The 21,068-nt window shown below is 40.7% G+C and overlaps 1 protein-coding gene across 2 annotated transcripts in view; it reads right to left on the bottom strand.

Annotated features, from left to right (window-relative positions):
* Positions 1-20,450, bottom strand: part of FAM168A (family with sequence similarity 168 member A) — a 205,460-nt gene extending 185,010 nt beyond the window's left edge. The window contains exons 1-2 of one of the 2 annotated variants that reach the window (XM_019811851.3): positions 20,161-20,450; positions 6,625-6,698 (exon numbers count right to left, since the gene is read on the bottom strand). The gene's annotated coding sequence lies outside the window, so the exon portion shown is untranslated. Of the gene's footprint in view, positions 1-5,201; positions 5,447-6,624; positions 6,699-20,160 lie in introns of those variants that run through there. The other variant, XM_019811850.3, reaches the window with a different exon arrangement.
* Between the last annotated feature and the right edge of the window lie 618 nt (positions 20,451-21,068).

Genomic DNA, 21,068 nt, shown 5'->3' with positions numbered 1-21,068 from the left:
ATACTTTCCAGTTTAAAAAGTATTTCCACATTTATTATCTCATTTGAGACCCATTTTACAGACAAGCAAACTGAAGCTCCAACAGATTTTAATGAATCTGGATTTCACACCTCTTAGACAAAAAAATTCTTGATGTCTAGGTTGTTAAATTCTGATATGTATAACTGAGCACTTCCTATCCATGGTACTCTCTGTACATCAGATGACAGACCCTCCTGTACAACCAGGAAAGGATCAGTGTACTAGGCAGACTACCTGCAAAAAGACACACACAAATTCTGACGAAAAGAATGAAGTGACCTATCAAAACAGGAAATGAAGTTCTACGTTGGTATAACAAAGAATTAGTATCTAATAAATACAGAGCTAGCAATGAGGAAAAAGCTCTAAGAAAGTGCTGTTCCAAAGCTCACAAAGGCTGCTATTACCCCTTCCCATTCCTATTTCCAAGTACGATTGATCCACATCTGGATAATCTCATCAGCCATAAATGCAAGCTGGCTTCTTGTTATCTAGACTACCCTGTGTGTGTGTGTACACATGCTCATCTACTGCGGTATACATATAATTTTACTTACATATACATATAAGTAAAAAAAATAGCCAGATAATGGGATTATAGACAATAATTTTGCTTCCTTTTACTTTTTGTAATTTCCAATTTCTACCACATGCATGTTATTTTAATGGTAGAAAAAAATAAGAATGATAAGAATATGGCCAGAGAATACTTACACTATGATTCTATTTACATAAAATTGCAACAGTAAAAAAATAAATTGTTTAAAGATATGCACTTGTTTGGTAAAACTATAAAGACAAGAAAGCGATCCACACAAAATTCAGGAAAGCAGTTACTTATTAGGAATAGAGAAGGAGAGAGATTCAATCAGGCAGGGAATAACAAAAGGCTTTAAAGGTACTAAAAAATTCCTTTTTAAGCTAAGTAGGAAAAAGATAGGTCTTCAATTTGTTACCATACTTTAAAATAAAGATGTATATTACACGCACCTTTATACATACGATTTATTCTGCAATGTAAAAAGAAGATACAAACAGGGTTGGAAAATCAGAATTTGGGGGCTGTAACCCAGACTTTTCCATTTACTGTGACCTTAAACAATTCATTTAAACCCTCAGAGCAGTTTTTCTTCTTATTTTATAGACGAGGAAGCTACAGCTAACATGTTTAGCACTTTACTGATTAAAGTTCCTAGACTACAGTACAAACATGTAAATAGATAAACTGTGAGATGATAATACAAAGTAATCCCTCTTTATTAAATTATAGAACATCGTTATACCAAGAACTCAATGGTAGGACACACAAGGCTATTTACATTCTAATATCTTCTTGTCTCATAATAATGGCAACAATTAATGTTTTTTAATATGTACTATGTAATCAACCCACTATGTTAAATACTTTCCATGGATTATTTTGTTTAATCCTCAAAACAACCCTATGAAATTAAAATTAGTTCTCTCATGCCCACTTTACAGATAAGACTATTGTGCCCAAGGTCACACAGCTAGCAGTATATGGTGGACTCAATTCGGAAGCCACACCTTTCACCACACCAAGTTATGCCTCACTTTTCTCAATTTAAGATTATTTATTTATTTAGAGAGAGAGAGCACAAATGGGAGGGGCAGAAGGGGAGACAGAGAATCCCAAGCAAACTCCGTGCTGTCAACGCAGTGCCCAACATAGGGCTCAATCCCACAAACCAGGAGATCATGACCTGAGTAGAAACCAGGAGTTGGGCATTAACTGACTGAGACACCCAGGCTCCCCTCTCACTATATTTAATTCATCTATCTCTCCCAACAACGAAAGACTCCTTCACAACTGTTTTTTGTTCATTTTTATTTCCCTGGCACTTAGCAGGCAATAAGTAAATAAACATTGAACAAATAGTTCATATACATACAGTGTTTTCAAGGCATAACGTTATTTCAGGACATGAACTGATTTGTTTCCCTTGATGGCCTTGCCAAACATAAAAGTGTTTGTTTGTTTTTACTATTTTAACCATTTTTAAGTGTGCAATTCAGGAGAAGTACATTCACAATGTTGTGCAACCATTACCACTAAGTATGAAAGGTTTTTAATGACTTTACTGAAATCAATCGCTCAGCTATCAATAGGTAGAATGGGGATTTGAACCCAGGACTCTCCACCCCTAAATTCACAGGCTATTCATTCTACCGAGGGGCCTATCAATACTTCCATCTGCTCTCTCCTTCTTACCAGAATATCAGAAGAATTAAACACACACTTCATATACATTTCTACTGCACGGTGCCCACAGCTGTGAGGGGGGAATAATCCACCAAGACGCTTCTCCCAGGTGATTACTTTTCATTTTGAGCTTTCAAAAGCTAGAGCTTTAACATAAATATCTCACCTCTAGCTCAAGCCTGCAGATCCGCAAAAGCAATGTCTGCACCCCAAAGTTATGAGAAGAAATGCTTGCATTAGATTACACTCTCACTGAATTACAGGTAACTGCTCAAACCTGGTTTTTATTGTAATACAGCTTCCTTATAACAAAACACTTTCAATCCCAAGGATAAGTCAAATCTTCCATCATTCTACCTATTTTGGAACAACAACAACAAAAAAAAGGATTCTAAGTATTGGGCATTTTTACATGCTCAACTGTGAAAGCCAAGGAAAATGGATTGTTTACGAGCTGAAGTCTGAAGCTTGAACAAGCAAACAAAAAATCATTTTGATCCTGTTGATGCCAATTTTATCCTCTTTACATCCCTCCTCATGTTTTCTCAGTCTGAGCTCTAATCAACAGCTACTTCATGTTTAACATATCATAGTTAATGCAATTAAGTGCAGAAAATTGTTTCCCTAAAACTGTTTCCCCCCAATCACACCCCTCTCTACCTTCCAGGATCACTATTCTGCCATAAGAATGAACATATCATGAAGCTTTAAATAAAATTGCTGGTGAATAGATGGAGACACTGCTTCTGCAGTTAATGCAATGTTCCTATATCAACACCACCTCCTAAAAAAAACACAAAAATGATTCTATATGCTTTACCTAGCCACATCAGACAGAATTCTGACCATCTGAATTCCTTTAGAAGAAAATTCAATCTATAGAAATATAGTCCAATTATTTTAAATCTTATCAAGTAATGTCAAAAGAGAATCAAATGAAAAACTCCATCAATACCAAACCATTTCACCAATGAATATTTATGACATTTCTGTATTTCCTGTCTTCTCTCTGTTTACATAAAGCAGTGGTGCCAAGATTCATCTCAGGATTATTAGCCTGCAATACAATGATGGGCCTAATTGCCTTGCAAACCAGGACACCAATAAATGGAGTCTTCAGACAATCAATTTTAAGAGGAGAGAAAAAAAAAAAAAAAAGGCCTAAGCTCTTTCTACATACATGCACTTTGCCTAAGAAATAAATTCAGCCTCATATTTTTCAGTCTCATTTATGGGTTCTCAAGCAAGAAATGCTCCCTTAAATATCTCAACTCATCAAATCTATTTAATTCCAAATTCCAGGACTAATTTTCAAATGCACCAAGGAGAGGGTGGGAAGAAGCAGGCAGAGACATCATATAGAAAGATATCTATCACATTTCAGATTTATCTTCTCCATCTTTAGTTTGGGAGGTTTTTTCCTCAAAGTTTCTTTTTATGATAAATGAATAGAAAACACCCTCCCGTCGCCCCCCCCTCCCCTTAATTCTACTTTAACTGAAGCCCCTCTTAACTTCACCTTTCAGGTTGATTTACTTCCAAATATGATACTAATACAAATGAAACAAAAAGATCGAACTAACAGCTTAAGACATCCTCTAGGAAAGAAAGTCTTTAATGTACCTTCTCTGTCCCCTGCAAAGTCCCCTCTGATTACTGTCCCTCCCCTAACCACAGCCTCCAAAGCTGTCCATTTAAGTACAACCCCTCACCCTCTTGTGTCTCTTGGAGGACATAAGAATCTTTCCTCTCTAGAATCATCCAACCCACTTCTTCCCAGCCCTGCTCACCGCCCCACTCCATCCTCCCTGCCCCATCCGCACCTGCAACTCCAGGTTTCCCACTCCTTAAATAGCTTCTTTGCCACCTCACCATCAGCAACCACCCCTCCAGTCCTACCAGTTCATCTCAGACACTCCTTTTCCAAAACTCCCTCCACCACCTTGGAAAGGGGCATTTTCTTCAAGATACCATCCCCCAACCTTGTGCACCACCTGCCACTATTCTTTCACTGTGTCTAGCCCAGCAGCGTCTTCTGAGCCCTCTGACTCAACCCCGCACCCAGGGAGCCACCATGCCTTTTCCAGTGGCTCTAAAATCACCCTAAATCCCATCCCCTGTGTCCCCCTCCAATTTCAATCTCTGCTTGCCCATTTTGGGCCTAACTTCTAGTTTACCCCCCTCCTGCCAGCTCACCATCATACTCCTCTCATTGAAAGTCTCACCCCCACCAAGCTCCTATTCCAACCTCCATAAGCACTCCCCAGAAAAACCCCCAATTCTACCTCCTCTGTTCTCCTAACCCACGCTATTCCATAAGTCTCCACAAATTACACCGCCCCCAGAGGGCAAACGCCCACTTCAAGCTCAGGTCTCAACCCATGCCAAGCCCCTTACTCCCAGCCCCTACCACCTACTTTAGTCTGCCTTAGGTCCATCCCAAATTCCACCCTCCTGAATTAACACCCCTCCCCCAGGATCCTATCCAACCCTGCAATCCCACTGTCTATTGAAATCATCTCCCCACCTTGCACCCCGGCTGGATCCCAAGCTGTCAACTGCTCCAAGCCAACCCCAAATCCATCTCCCTCATTCAGTCCCCTCCCCCATTAAAAGCCATCCCACTCCAGTCTCATCATCCATGTCGCCCAAAAACATCCCAAATTCCACCCCGACCTCCCAAGCTCACGCTCCTGTCCCATATCGGGTCAATCGCTATTAAAAGTCCCCTTCCCTCGTCGCCGCCCCCCCCCCAACCTGCTTGGGTCCCACCCTCACCCCACCCCCAGCCCGCGCCTGGACAAGTCTCCCCTGCCAACCCGCCGTTCCATCGCGATCTCAACCCCCTTCCCCCAACCCGCGCGGGGGCTCCGCAGCCCCCACTCTCGTTCTCCTTAAGTACCACCGGCCCAGGCTCCTAGAGAGCGGACCAGGAGAGGGGGGGAGGTCTCCTCACCGGCGAGCCGCTGCAGGCGAAAACGGCGGCGGAGGCGGCGATGCCCTTGTCTTCTCTGGAGGCTACAGCGACGACGCTCTCACTCCCTCGCCTGTGTCCAGTAAGGTGGCGGATGGCGCGCAGGGACCGAGAGCCTCCTCCTCAGATTCGGCTCTGAATCCTCTGCAGTAGCCGACGAAGAGCCCGACGGGTGGGGGGAGGGGACGCTCGGCTGCGGGCGAAGGAGGAGGAGGCGGAGGGAGGGGGCGGGGGACCGCTAAGAAGGGCGGGGAAGGAGGAGCCTGCGCGGCGCCGCGACACGTCCCACAGCCTCAGCGCGCCGGGACCACAATTCCCGGCATGCCCTGCTCCGGCTCGCGCCTGGCCTGCGCGGCCTGCGCCTCCAGCCGCGCGCCCTATGCAGAGTGGCCGCGCCCGCCCTGGTCACGGACAATGGAGTAAAGTCAACCATCCCTTAGCGGCCTTTGTAAACTCAGAAACCATTTGTGAGGAAAGTTAGGTCTCCCCGAGCCCTCTTCTCAAAGTAGCGATGTTTGCAACGTCTCCAACCTCTTTACACACACATACACCCGCCGCCGCCCCCTGCTGGACTACACTTCCCAGCATGCTCCCACAGTCTCCCGCCCTCCTTCCGGACCCTTCTCAGAGGCGGTACTAGAGTTCCCAGGGGGTGGTGCCTGCGAAATGCTGGGAGATGCAGTTCTCGTTTCTTCCTCCATGTTAAGAAAAAGAAGTGAAAGAGAGGAAAAAAGGAAGGAATAAGCCAACCCACTGAGGATAGGCCTAGATGGGTTAGATCACCTGTGAGTCTGTACTCTCATCGTCAGCCCCGTTGCCACTGTCACACCAGAGCTAATTCAGCAGCTCCCTCCTGGTCTCCCTGCAAATCAGAGGACGATTTGGCAACTTAAATGCAAATGTGAAAAGAGGTTGCTTTTCGACCGGGCTCCATTAATTTTTTTTACCTTAAAAAGAGAATGAAACATTTTGAAAAAGATGAATGCACAAGGTGCATTGAGGTTTTTGATTATCGGGGTATTGTAAATGTCCATTTGTATATACAAACAATACAGCAGTAAGCAGCTATTTGAAATGATGATGTAGATCTATTTATTGACACGAAAAGCTATTCACCATTTATTCTGGAGGGAAACACATTGATTACAGAACAGCATGTTTAAATGGTCCAATTTACGTGAAGTTTGAGACGATAGTCTATAAAAGCATAGTGAGACTTAAGCAAAGAGGTTCCCCAAATACTATCAGTGATTATCTTGGAGGAAAGGGTGTCAGATTTCAAGTAATTCTTATTTTCTTATTGCCTGAACTGTTTAAAAAAGAGCATCTAATTTTTTAAGTTATAAGACTATTTTCAAAAAATTTCCAAAATCCAACAACAATTCTTTGCTGTCTAAAAGCTTACCACGGCTTCCTGTTGCCCTCGATGGTGCTCCGGGATGAGGCCTGTCTGGTTTTTCTGTGAGCTCAACAGTTCCACTATTAAAACAAATAATGGTGGTTATTTACAATTAATAAAAAACCATTAAATTAGTAGAATGTTTTCTATTCTCATTACCTATTCTCAAATTTTTACTTCTTCTGGTCTTTCCAAAGCCATTTCCTCCTTTTCTCCTCATACTTGAAATTCAAATCAAAATCCTACCTTCCCTAGAATGAATTTTAGGCACATTAATTTTCTTTCTATCTGAATTCTTATAGCACTGGTTTTTAATCTCTGGGCCAGAGATCTCTGTGGAGATGGGGAGTGAGGAGGGAGGAACAGAGTTACTGTAAAGGGTCTGCAAAGCTCTCCTTAAACAAAACGTTGTCTATTGACTGAATAAGTCTTATACTTAAAAAAATAATTTTTCTTCTGTGTCCAACTCTCCTAGCATATGGAACATGGCATCAGATGATTCCCCTATTTAGCATAAATCCTGTTATGGTATTTTAGATTTAGGATATTGTTATTCCTTGATGTTCTGAACACTAGAACATTCAAGCTCCACTAGCCAGCCCACTGGAGAACCTCAAGCGTACGTGAGAAAGGCCAGGTTCCTTGTATCAGAGGTTAATGTGGTCTACAGCCCTGCTGCAATCAGTCTCTTCAGCTTCACCCCACCTAACTCTAGTTACACTTCTGTTCCTTATGACTCACTCTGCCCAAATATATCGGGTACTGTCATTTTCTTTTGTTTTTTTTTTAAGATTTTTTTGTTTTTTTTTCAGTAATCTCTACACCTAATGTAAGGCTCAAACTCACAACCCTGAGATCAAAAGTTGCACATTCCACCAACTGAACCAGCCAGGGGCCGCGGGCACTATCATTTTCAAACTGCCTATCTCATTTTCATCCTTTTTGCCCAGCCTTAAAAGCCCAGTCCCATACATACATTTCCCCAAATATCATAGCCCCTCTACTCCCTTTTTTTTAATTTTTAAAAAAAATTTTAGTGTTTATTTTTGAGAGAGAGAGAGAGAGACAGAGCACGAGTGGGGGAGGGGCAGAGAGAGGGGGAGACACAGAATCCAAAGCAGGCTCTAGGCTCTGAGCTGTCAGCACAGAGCCCAACATGGGTCTCTAACCTGTGAATCGCAAGATCATGACCAGAGCCAAAGTTGGGCACTTAAACAACTGAGCCACCCAAGTGCCCCTCTCTTTTCTGAGCTGAGTAAGAAAAGTGCCTGTGACATGTTTGCTATGTGACAGGGAAGTCCCTTCCCCTCCCTAAGTGTTGCATTGCCCAGGCCCTCTTCTAAACCCTCTTTACTCCCCTCCTCCTTCTTTTTCCCATTTGTCCTACTGGAAGAAAGAGGGGGGCTGGGTGAAGATCAGAATTAGAAGGGATCTGGTCTGGCCAGGAAGTAAAGCATTATCAGGTTTAGGGTCACAGGGATGAGAAAGTTTACCAGACTATCCTAAATTAGACCTTGCCTTAAACATGCTGGGTGACCTTTAGTAAGTCTCTTAACTGTCCTCAATCTCAGTGTTTACATCTGTAAAATGGAAGGAATGAATCCTGCCCTGTCCCCTCAAAACGTTATTAGGAGAATCCAATAAAGCGATGAGTATGAGAGTATTTGGAGACTGTAAAGTGACACTTACAGTGCAAACCCTTCATCTAATTTGAGAATTCTCTCTCCGAATCCCTGCCAACTGTTGGTATGTAAACTTTTTACTCAGAATTAGACCATTATTAATGGATTTATTAAAGTATTTAAGGAATCAACTCCATGAAGCCAATTTAATTCCTTGATAAATTTTCTGTATAGCACAGTTAAACAATTTCTAACTTTTCTAGATCTTTTTCTATATTGAATTTTCATCAAGGTATATTCTTTTCTCCATCAATTTTACAAGAAAGGTCAGATTCTTCGGTTATCTTTTATCTTTACCAATTTTTACCGATTTTTGCTTCAGTTATTATGAAGTTTCTAGTCATTATTTCCACCAATTCCACCTTTTCCTGGAAGCAGTTTGAGCCATTGTCAGTTTTATTTTGTGTTGATTATGTCTACCAAGTGGAATCTTCCCAGGGGTCAACTTTGCAATGTTTAATGTTACCAACAAAGATGGGATCATTCAGTTTGCTTTTCCATCCATAATAAATGTTTACCACATGTAGTTTTAGCCATTGTCAGTTTTATTTTGTGTTGATTATTTCTACCACATCTGATTTTTTTTGTTTGTTTTCTGCAACCCAAGCAAAACACAGTCAAGGACAAAATGACAGTGTCAAAACACTATCCTTTGCCTGTTATTATCTGATTAACTGGGACTGTGAGATGGTTTTGTCTCCACTGTGTTAATGAGTTTGTTTGAGCTCCTCTTTCTCTCAAAGCATCTCTTTAAGAGCATTGGCACACATGTGTGGGCTGGACTCTTACTTAAGAATTGCTTGCAAAAAAAAAAAAAAGTATTGCATTAGAATTGCAAGAAAATGGACATTACAGACCATGTTAGGAGAACCAATTTTCATTGAGCCAGCTGCTGGGCTGGCATTTAAGATCCATTATGTCATTTAATCCTTCAGCCTAAACTTCCTTTACATGCCCATTTTATAGCAGAGAAAATTGAGGCCCAGAGAGAGGAAGAGATGGCCGAGTTAGGATCAGAAACCAGGCCCTGGTTTAACACTTGGTGCAATTTGAATGTTTACAAGTTCCAAAAATTATGTAACTTAATTTTTAAACTTTTGCAATCATCTTAATGGAAAATTAAATTATAATTTTAGAGTTTAGCTAAGATAAACAAGAAAAATGCATGAATATAAACAAAGCATTCTCAAAGAGCTTTTTGTAAATTAAAAATAGAATTACCATATGATCCAGTAATTCCACTGTTGGGTATTTACCCAAAGAAAACAAAAACACTAATTCAAAAAGATATATGCCCCCCTATGTTTATTTCAGCATTTATAATAACCAAAATGGAAGCAGCCCAAGTTTCCATCAATAGATGAATAGATAAAGAAGATATGGTGTGTGTGTGTGTGTGTGTGTGTGTGTGTGTGTGTGTATAATGGAATATTACTCAGTCATAAAAAAAAGAATGAAATCTTGCCATTTACAACCACATGGCTCTGGAGAGTATTATGCTAAGTGAAATAAGTCAGTCAGAGAAAGACAAATACCATATGATTTTACTCATATGTGGAATTTAAGAAACAAAATAAAAAAAGAGGCAAGCAAAAAAGAAAACCAGACTCTTAACTATAGAAAACAAATTGATAGTTATGGGGGGGGGGGTGGGGGAGGGGGGGTGTGGAGACATGAGTGAAACAGGTAAGGGGATTAAGATTACTAAGTGATGAGCACTGAGTAATGTACAGAATTGTTGAATCACTATATCATATACCTGAAACACTGTATGCTAATTATCCTGGAATTAAATTGTTAAATGTTTATTTAGTTTTGAGAGAGAGACAGAACATGAGCTGGGGAGGGACAGAGAGAGAGGGAGACACAGAATCCAACGCAGGCTCCAGGCGCTGAGCTGTCAGCACAGCAGGGCTCGAACCCACGAACTACAAGATCATGACCTGAGCTGAAGTCGGCTGCTTCACCGACTAAGCCACCTAGACATCCCTTGAATTAAAATGTTTTAAATATATTTAAATTTTTTTTAATGTTTATTTTTATTTTTGAGACAGAGAGAGCATGAGTGGGAGAGGGGCAGAGAGAGAGGGAGACACAGAATCTGAAGCAGGCTCCAGGCTCCGAGCTGTCAGCAGAGCCTGACATGGGGCTCGAACATACATACCGTGAGATCATGACCTGAGCCGAAGCCGGATGCCCAACCGACTGAGCCACCCAGGCACCCCTAAATATATTTTAAAAAGAGATTTTTTTTGTGTGATAGCAAATGAGATAAGGAGTATGAAAATGTTTTATAAATGACCAAACCCTGGACAAATGGAAGTTACTACCATTTGTGATGAAGGCTGTTATATCAACCTGTTAGGCCACCTTCCCAGAGTGCTAGAAAACTAATAACATAATAACATTCAGTAGATGGGTATCAAATGCCCATCCTAATATTTAATTCTAACAACCAATACTAAAGAATAGGATTGCATCCTATATATCTATCCTTTAAGACCCAATTCCGACATCAGGAAGCCTCTCCTCACCTTTGGTTAGGTTAGAAGCCCACTGTGCTCCCATGGACTGCTCACACTATATGTTCACTGTCTATTTACTGTCCTCAAGGACAAGGAGCAAGGTGGTCTGGTTCATCTCTGTGACCCACCTAAATCAGTTCAGCCTGGGGCTTCTCACAGCGTAAGCCTTCAGTAAATAGTGGTTGAATTAATGAACAAATCAGGGGCCCCTGAGTGGCTCAGTTGGTTGAGCGTCAGACTTCGGCTCAGGTTGTGATCTCAGGGTTTGTGAGTTTGAGCCCCGCGTCGGGCTCTGTGCTGCCAGCTCAGAGCCTAGAGCCTGCTTCAGATTCTGTGTCTCTCTCTTTCTCTGCCCCCCCCCCCTACTCACACTCTGTCTCTCCTTCAAAAATAAATAAACATTAAAAAAGAATAAATCAATCCATTAGGGGCTGCTAGCTGGCTCAGTCAGTGGAGCACGGGACTCTGGATCTTTGGCTTGAGAGTTCAAGGCCAACAATGGGCATAGAGATCACTTAAAAATAAAATATTTTTTTAAAAATCTAAGGAAGTTTATTTTTTAATTAACATGACAAGTATATAGACCATACAATCAACAAGGGAAATAACAATAAAGCTGGGGGAAGAGTTTTTTTAAATGACAATGGAAAGATAAATTAAGGGCAAAGGTAAATCATAAATGAATCTGCACAAACATAACAGCTATGGAAGCTTCCATGCAGTAGCAGGCAATTGGAGGAAAGAGGCTTGACATCCCAGGTTCAAATCCTAACTCAACTAGGAATGCGTGTTTAGTTACTTCCCCTCCTACACCTGATCCTTATCCATAAAATTGCTGACCATATAGAACCCCAGGGCAGATAAAAGAATTAATCAAAGTACCAGATGTTTTGCATGCTCTGAAAAGCTGACAGAAGTGAGGGCTGTTACTGATGAAGGTCCAGGAGAGAATTTGCTGGGAAGTTTACGTTTAGGAAGATCCTTTACATAAAGCTGCTCAGTTCATAAACTTGAAAAAAAAAAAAAAGCAGTCTGATTATAGTGGGTTAAATTGTGTCTCCCAGAAAGTCCCAGTTTTAACCCTCGTGCGTGTGAATGCGATCTTATTGGAAAGTAGAATCTTGGCTATTAAAAATCTTAGGATGAGATCCATCCTGGATTTAGGTGGGCCCTAAATCCAGTGAGTGGAGGTGTCTTTATTAGGAAAAAGAGAAGAGATTTGAGACACAGAGACAATAAATGGGAAGGCCATGTGAAGATAGAGGCAGAGATGAGTCACGCAGCCCCAAGCTAAGGAACACCAAGGACTATTGGAAGCCACTAGAAGCTGGGAGGGAGGCATAGATGGATTCTCCCGAAGCCTCCAGGAAGGAGGCTTGATTTCAGACACCTGGCCTCTCAACTCTGCAAGGATACATTTCTGTTGTTTTAAGCCATGAGTTTGTAGTAATTTGTTAAGGCAGTCCTAGGAGACCAATATACCAATTAAGCTGGCAACCCAAGTAATCAACTAATTAGCAAATATTTTAAGACCCCCCCCCAAAAAGACTCAGAAGAGTATATTTTGGGAAATGTTTATCAGTTCCACTTAATCTCTAAAAGCAGCTATGGAAAATTTGTGTTAACATCCATTGTCTTCAAATCCATGCCTTTTCTCTTTTTAACTAGTAGTTCTTGACCTGTCTCCTGGGGTGGCCCATACTTTGAATGAGTAGAAAGAACTCTGGTATCATACAAATTGCACAGACTTAGGAGACCAGATCTGGGTTCATATCTCAGCTCAGCCACCTAGAGGCTACCACATTGAGAAAATCATTTGTCCTTATTGAACCTCCATGTCCTCCATTGTAAGATGTGACTAATATTATCTGCTTCATAGGGTGAAATGAATTAATTCATGTTAAGTACAGTGCCTGACCCAGGAGATACATAACTTTGCCTTGTCCAGAGAGCAATAGAGATCTTCTCTTTTTATTTGGGTGATGTTTGGCTGGTGGAGGAAGGGAAAGGAAGGAGCCACCAATTTTCATTTCAACTAGAAGGTGGGAAAGCATTCCAGAAAAAGAGAAAGAACAAGTGCTTTTATTTCCAGAAGAGCTGAGGTTCCTCTGGGTGGGATCTATGAACCCCCATAGAAGAAGATGGACAGCGTTGGATACTTATGTATTATTCATTCAGCATAAGGTACTGACCCCAGGTACAGTAACTCCTGCATTGGCTGCCTGGGATTTGGGTGGAATTGGGGCCAAGAGAGAGAGGTCACTGGTACTCTAGTTATCAAATTCCATTCTGGACTGAGCTCCTTTGGGAAAGTTTACTGAAGTGGAAACCCTTGAAGTGTACTCTGAAGGATGAGGAGGAACTCATCAGACAGTGAAGGAACCTGTAGAGGGCAGAGGAAGCGTCCCTGAGTTCAGGAAAACTCAGATCAGGGGTTCTCAACCCTTTTCGTGCCATGGACCCTTTAGGTAGGCTGCTAAGGCCTATGAAGCCCCTCTCAAAATAATGATTGTAAGTGCATAACATAAAATACCAGAATTATCAAAGAAACCATTTATACTGAAATACAGTGATCAAATATGAATATATATTCATTCACAAATGAAAGATCTCACTACCTAATAACCACACAGTTTCAAAGTAGTGATGAACACAAAATATGTCAGCATATTTTCAAGATATTTCAAAATATTTCAAGATATTTTGCAACAACTGTAATGTGATAGGGAAACATCTGTGATTTCTGTTGGTGACAAAATTGGAAGGTACTGCTAAGTCTACTTGTGGCTTGTCACCTATATTCAAAATGGAAAGAAAAACCAGATTTCTGTAAAGATTAATTAATATAAAAATGCAGCTCTCCCATCCAAGATCACAGCCCTCTGGACTCTCAGGCCCCAGGTTAAGAATCTCTCTTCCAAGTAGTTGGACTAGAGCATAAAAATTATGTAGGAAGGGACGACAGAGACTGGGGGCTTGTGTCTGTGACAGGAATTTTAATTTTTAAAAAATTTTTTTAATGTTTATTCATTTTTGAGAGACACAGAGTGTGAGCGGGGGAGGGGCAGAGAGAGAGGGAGACACAGAATCCAAAGCAGGCTCCAGGCTCTGAGCTGTCAGCACAGAGCCCAATGTGGGGCTCAAACCCACGAATCATGAGACCATGACCTGAGCCAAAGTCAGATGCTTAAGTGACTGAGCCACCCAGGTGCCCTGGGAAAGGAATTTTTTTTAAATATAATTAATTGTCAAGTTAGTTAACATACAGTGTATACAGTGCGCTCTTGGTTTCGGGGGTAGATTCCCATGATTCATCGTTTACATACAACACCCAGTGCTCATCCCAACAAGTGCCCTCCTCAATGCCCATCACCCATTTTCCCCTCTCCCCCACCCCCTTATTAACCCTCAGTTTGTTCCCTGTATTTAAGAGTCTCTTATGGGTTTGCTTCCCTCTCTGTTTGAAACTATTTTTTACCCCTCCCTACCCCCATCGTCTTCTGTTAAGTTTCTCAAGTTCCACATATGAGTGAAAACATACGATATCTTTCTCTGACTGACTTATTTCACTTAGCATAATACCCTCCAGTTCCATCCACGTTGTTGCAAATGGCAGGATTTCATTCTTTCTCATTGCCAAGTAGTATTCCGTTGTATATATAAACCACATCTTCTTTATCCATTCATCAGTTGATGGACGTTTGGGTTCTTTCCATGATTTGGCTATTGTTGAAAGTGCTGCTATAAACACTGGGGTACATGTGCCCCTATGAATCAGCACTCCTGTATCCTTTGCAGAAATTCCTAGTAGTGCTATTGCTAGGTCATAGGGTAGTTCTATTTTTAATTTTTTGAGGAAACTTCACACTGTTTTCCAGAGCAGCTGCACCAGTTTGCAAGAGGGTTCCTGTTTCTCCACATCCTCGCCAACATCTGTTGTTTCCTGAGTTGTTCATTTTAGCCACTCTGACCAGTGTGAGGTGGTATCTCAATGTGGTTTTGATTTGTATTTCCCTGATGATGAGTGATGTTGAGCATCTTTCTATGTGTCTGTTAGCCATGTGATAGGAATTTTTAATGGAGTGTGGGGTTCAGAAGGTAGTGCCATGCAGTTGGCAGAGACTAAGGAGCCAGCCAGAATTGAACTCCAATCCTCCTTCCTATCTGCATCCTCACAAGCTGTGTGACCTTTGGGCAAGTCACTTCATCTTTCTGCAAAACGTGGATATTCACACATACCTCCCAGGGCTGTTATGAGTGTCTAATGTAAATTTCTCTTCAACCCTACAACTCTGTAAAGAGACAAGGATTTTGCATTTTGTTTTGTTGTATTTGTTTACAACTGTATTGTTTTGGCTCTTTATGAAGGAGGAAAGCTTTAGAAAGGTTGGCAGGAGGCACTTGAGGATGGCAGGAATGAATAGAGCAAAGCGGACAAGATCAGGCAGACGAGAAGTTGTCTCTGGATGGACTGATCTTAGGTCTCAGAGAATACACTTGAGGTAAGCAAAACAGTGCAGAGAGAACAAGACTAAGGCAGGAAATCCCCCACAGGGAAGAGCCTAGAAGTAAGAGCCTCTGTCCAAATACCTATGGCCTGCCATGTTGCTGTTCTGCAAGAGATGGAAAAGTTCTGAGAATAGAATAACCACCTGCGTACCCACTAGTTTGCTCTCATTGTAGTCTTAAGGGGGAGCTGTTCCTTTTTTCTCCAGTTTTAGGAAGTCTTTATCTATTGTGAACAATCACCTTTTGACAGTCAAAACTGATTTCAAAGAGGATAAATTTGCACAAATTTATCAAAGAATGCACCAAACCCATCCTTTCCAGCTCTCACATTTTCTTGTAGGCTTTTTGTTTTCTCTTAAACTTCTCTTGAAACATTCTAATCCTAACCTGGATGAATTAAGGGGAAAAGAAATGTGTCTGCATCTCACCCAAGAGAGCCTGGGAGGCTGTTTTCTGCAAAGGCCATTCAGGAGCCAATGCCTTTGAGGGTAGTGAGAGATTACCAGAAGTAGGAAGGTCTGGGGCTTGGACATATGTCTGGCCTGCTGTCTGGAGGGACAGCACATGGTAGATAGAAGGACATTGGTATCCATTAACCAAAATATTTTTCTCTACAAAAGACCAGATCCTTTGCAGGGGAAGGAGCCCATATAATGTAAGCTCTGAATTGGATTTAATTTGATTTAAATTGAATGAAGTAATATGTCATTTCTTACTTCCCTAACTTTGTGGAGTAAGATTCATACCCGCTATATAATCAACAGAAAAAAATAAAACTGACAACATCTAAATTGCACACAGTGAAATTACTCATTGACTAAAATGGATGGAAAAATCAAGGAAGCCTTCTTGACAAAATGTAGATCTGGAAAATTCATCCCAGGAAAAGTGAACTCCATAGAAAATAGAAATAATGACCACAAAATATAACTTACAATGGCAGAAGCTATAATTATTAAACTGTGATATGGATTTTTTAAATTGACTGGTAACACAAATCATCATTATGAAATTTATACCGAAAATTATTTTTCAGATGAAGATAATTAGAGTTCAATTTAAGCAAAAATGAGTAAGTTGGAAATAGATTTAATGACTGTGTAGAAAAATCAAAGGTATTGAACTGACTTAATGGGATTTGTTCTGGGAAATATTTTCTCAGTGAAAAGTAATCAATATAATATAATTCCATCAAAAATTTGTATTCATACCTACAAGACAAAAACATCCTCAGGGTCAGGTAGACTCAGCCGGTAGAGCATGCAACCTATGATCTCAAGGTTGTGAGTTTGAGCCCCACGTTGGGTGTAGAGATTACTTAAAAATAAAAATCTTTAAGGGCGCATGGGTTGCTCAGTCAGTTAAGCGTCCAACTCTTGAATTTGGCTCAGGTCATGGTCTCACAGTTTTGTGGGTTCTGTGCTGACGGTGCAGAGCCTGCTTGGGATTCTCTCTCTCTCCCCTTCTCTCTGCCCCTCCCCTGCTCATGTGCTATCTCTGTCTCTCTCAATATAAACAAATAAACTTTAAAAAATAAAAATAAAAATCTTAAAAAAAAATTTAATCTTTAGGGTCAAAGTGGGGGCCAAATATCTTGACTCTCTACTAAAGCTCCTAGAGAGAGAAAAGAAATGAAGACAGTGGCCAAACCTTTGCTGATCTACACTTTATCAAGAAGATTTCCCTGATCCTTTTATCAATTTTTCATCAATAAGAAGTTTCAGGGATGCCTGGTTGGCTCAATGGGTTAAGCGACCCACTCTTGATTTCGGCTCAGGTCATGATCTCATGCTACATGAGATCAAGCCCCGCATTGGGCTCTGTGCTGACAGTGCAGAGCCTGCTTGGGATTCTCTCTCTCCTTCTCTCTCTGTCCCTCCCCTGCTTGCACTCTCTCTCTTTGTCTCTCTCTCTCTCTCTCTCTCTCTCAAAATAAATCAGTAAATATTAAAAAAATTTTTCACTGTGTGTAATTTCACTGTTGTTTTATTTTTTCTGTTGATTATGTAGTCATCAGTGCCCTACAAGATAGGCCCCTGCCTTGGGGCCCTACTACTTAACATTCTCTTTGTCCATCCATTTCTCCATCTGTCCACTTAATAGTTACCCACCAAACAAACACCTACTCTGTGCCAGGCCCCGGCAAAGGAATCAGGCCAGGCCCCTGCCCTCAAATAATTATAATTTTAATTATTTTTTTCTAATTCTACACTCTTTCTTGTTACTTCATAGGCGAGGACCTCCAGTACAATGTTGACTAGAAGGGATGATACTGGGCACCCTTTCCTTATTCCCATTTCAGGAGGAAAGCTTTTTCTATTTTATCAGCAAGTATGATGTTAGATGTAGGTTTTGTGTGCATGCCCCTTATCAGATGAAGGAAGTTCCCTTCTATTCTTAGTTTGAAAGGATTTTATTATAAATGATTGGTGGCTTTTATCAAACTAATTTTCCACATCTCTTGAGATGATCCTATGATTTTCTTAACTTTATTCTGTTAAATTGGTGCATTATATTAATTTTCAAATGTCAGATCAACTTTGTATCCCTGGAATTAACACAATTTGGTTGTGTAGTATTATCCTACTTATTGATCTTTGGGTTTGGCTTGCTGATAATTTGCTTAGAATTTTCACATCTTTGTTTAGCCTATAATTTTCCTTCCTGATAATGTCCTCGCTAGGTTTTTGTACCTAGGTAATGCTCATCCCATAAAATAAGTTGAGAAGTACTTCTATTTTTTCTGTCCTCTGGAAGAATCTGGACTTGGAGTTTTCTTTGTGGGAAGATTTTTTTTTAATAAAAAATTCAGTTTCTTTAATAGAAAAAATTTTAATAGAAACTACTCAGTTCCTGTCTCCTCTTGTGTCAGTTTTAGTAGGCTGTGTTTTTCTAGTTATCTGTTCATGTCATCTGAATTTCAAGCGTGTTGGGATATAGTTACTCACCATTTCCTCCCACAATCTTTTTGATTCATGTAGGATCTGTAGGGATGACACTCTTTTCATTTCTAAATTGAGAATTTTGTCTTCTCTTTTTATCCTTCACCTATCTGGCCAAAACTTCATCAACTTTACTAGTCTTATCAGAGAATTAACTTTTGGTTCTTTGAATCCTCCCTTCATATCTTTGTTTTCTATTTTATTAACTTCTTCTGTCAACTTTATTATTTTCTTCTTTCTACTTCATTTGGATTTAATTTCTGGGTGTTTTTCCTGACTAGTTGAAATAGATATTTAGATAATTTATTTTCAGCCATTGTTTTCTTTTCAATATATTCACTTGAAGCCACAAATTTCCCTCTAAACATGGCTTTAGCTACATTCCACATGTTTTGACATATTATATTTTCATTATCATTTGAATCAAATACTTTGTAATTTCTATTGTGATTTCTTTTTTGACCTTTGCATTATTTGGGGATTTTCTAGTTTTCTTTGTGTTTTTGATTACTAGCATAATCCAACTGTGTTCATTGAACATACTCTATATGATCTTAACTCTTAGAAATTCAGTTAGACTTACATTATGGCTCAGCATATCAATAAATATTCGTGTGCACTTGAAAAGAATATGTATTCTATTGTTATTGGATCTAGTGTTCTATTATGTCAATTATGTCAAAATTCTGAAGCATGTCATTCAAATTTCATTTGTCTTTATTGATATTTTTATTTGCATATTCTATCAGTTACTGAGAGAGTTGTATTAAAATATCCCAGCATAGGGGTGCCTGGGTGGCGCAGTCGGTTAAGTGTCCGACTTCAGCCAGGTCACGATCTCGCGGTCCGTGAGTTCGAGCCCCGCATCAGGCTCTGGGCTGATGGCTCAGAGCCTGGAGCCTGTTTCCAATTCTGTGTCTCCCTCTCTCTCTGACCCTCCCCTGTTCATGCTCTGTCTCTCTCTGTCCCAAAAATAAATAAACGTTGAAAAAAAAATTTTTTTTAAATATCCCAGCATAATAATGGATTTGTCTATTTGTCCTTGAGAAATAGGCCCTGCCCTAGAGGTTATCACAGTCAGATATGAGGGCTGACACAAGTAAGTAATAATTGTGAGTATATGTTTAAACATTCTAGCAAAGAGAAACCCAGGGAACATCCAATGTTTTGGTCATATAGAACTCATGGAAGTTCCCTAAATATGGATTTTGTTTTTCCCTACAAGACCTTTGTCTAAACCATGTGTCACAAACTCAAATGCCTATATTTGAAAGGAACAGGGACAACATAAAATGAAAAGAAAACTTTAGATTTCTAAACTTGTATAATAGTTGAGGAAATGGGCTGAAAAAATTACTTAGCTGCAAACATGGTCAATCTTTCATGAGAAAAGAAGGATGACTCCGAGGGCAGAACCAAGACCCACAAGGAAGTATTCCCAAGTTTGGTCTGAATCATGGAAGTGCTTGATTTCAGAAGCAAAGTGTGCCCTGCTTGATTTCAGAATCGCTATGGACCAGTGACTGCTGTGTACCTGTTTCCTCTCTATTTGAGCAGGAAAGTCGATAGCAGTTACCTTGGTCCTGCTTGGATGTTGGGCAGGTAGAGAGAAGACAACTTGTCTCTCATTTGCAGGTGTTTGGATAAAGCAGAACTGTACTTGATGAGACTACTTGAGGAACTATTCCCAAGGAGACTTGTTTTCATCTGAATTTGACTAAAATGACAAAATTCAGGATTTCAAGTTGATACTGTGATGGGATGAGACTTTCAGGGCCTTACAGGAAGGTGAGAGTATTTTGCATGTAGGAGAGACACAAGTCATTGGGGTTAAGAAGGCAGATTATGTTATCCAGCCTCGAAGATGGCCTCCATAATTCTTACCTGTGATAGAGGGTAACTTCTAAGATGAGGTCATAAAAAGCATTGTGGCTTCTGCCTCACTCTGTCTTGGATCTTAGAAGGTGGCTGCCATGTCATGAGAACAGATCCACATTCTGAGGAACTGAGACCTCCTGCCAATAACCAAGCTTCCCATAGAGCCTTCAGATGACTGCAGCCCTGGCTGATGTCTTGACAGCAACTTCATGAGAACCTAGAGCCAGAACTAGTTAGTTAAGCCATTTCCAATCCTTGACACAGAAAATATGTGAGACAATACACATCTATAGTTTCAGGCCACTACATTTGGGTGTAATTTCTTACGCAGAAATAGATAATTTATACTCCCACTTGGACGGCTCACACTTGAACTTTAAAGAACTACATCTATTTACAGCATAGAGGATGATTGTTATGGCAATTGAACTTACATCATCACTAGTATACTAATACATCATCACTGATACAAAGCTGTCCCTCTGAACGAACCATTTCTTGAGCCTCATCGCACACCCCATCCTTTACCTGCTGTCTCCCACTCATCCTCCAGGATTTATCTAAACTATTTTCATCTCTAAGAAGCCTCCTATTCCCAGGGACAGAGAGACCCTATGTTTTCCTCTGCAGCAGCACTGGTCACTCTAAGCAGAAACTGGCTAGGTTTAGGTCTGCCTTGTGTAGCAGATGTCAAGCAACTTGAAGGCAGGACCTAGGCACGGGGCCAGGCACAGGACAAGTAGGGAGAGTCAGTGAGTGCTTACTAAATGATTTAATGAGTTTGGAAGCAGTTTCTCACCCCTGGGGGCCTTGGTGAATTTTTAGGGCCTCTGTGAAATGGAATTCCTGTACTCTTGAGGTCTTCAGGTACCTTAAGGGAAGACTCAGTGGACCCCTGGGGAACTCCTTTGTAC

The sequence above is a fragment of the Felis catus genome, chromosome D1 (genome assembly GCF_018350175.1).
Source record: "Felis catus isolate Fca126 chromosome D1, F.catus_Fca126_mat1.0, whole genome shotgun sequence".
In the NCBI taxonomy this organism is placed as follows: Eukaryota; Metazoa; Chordata; class Mammalia; order Carnivora; family Felidae; genus Felis; species Felis catus.
This window is presented reverse-complemented; position numbering and strand designations above follow the sequence as displayed.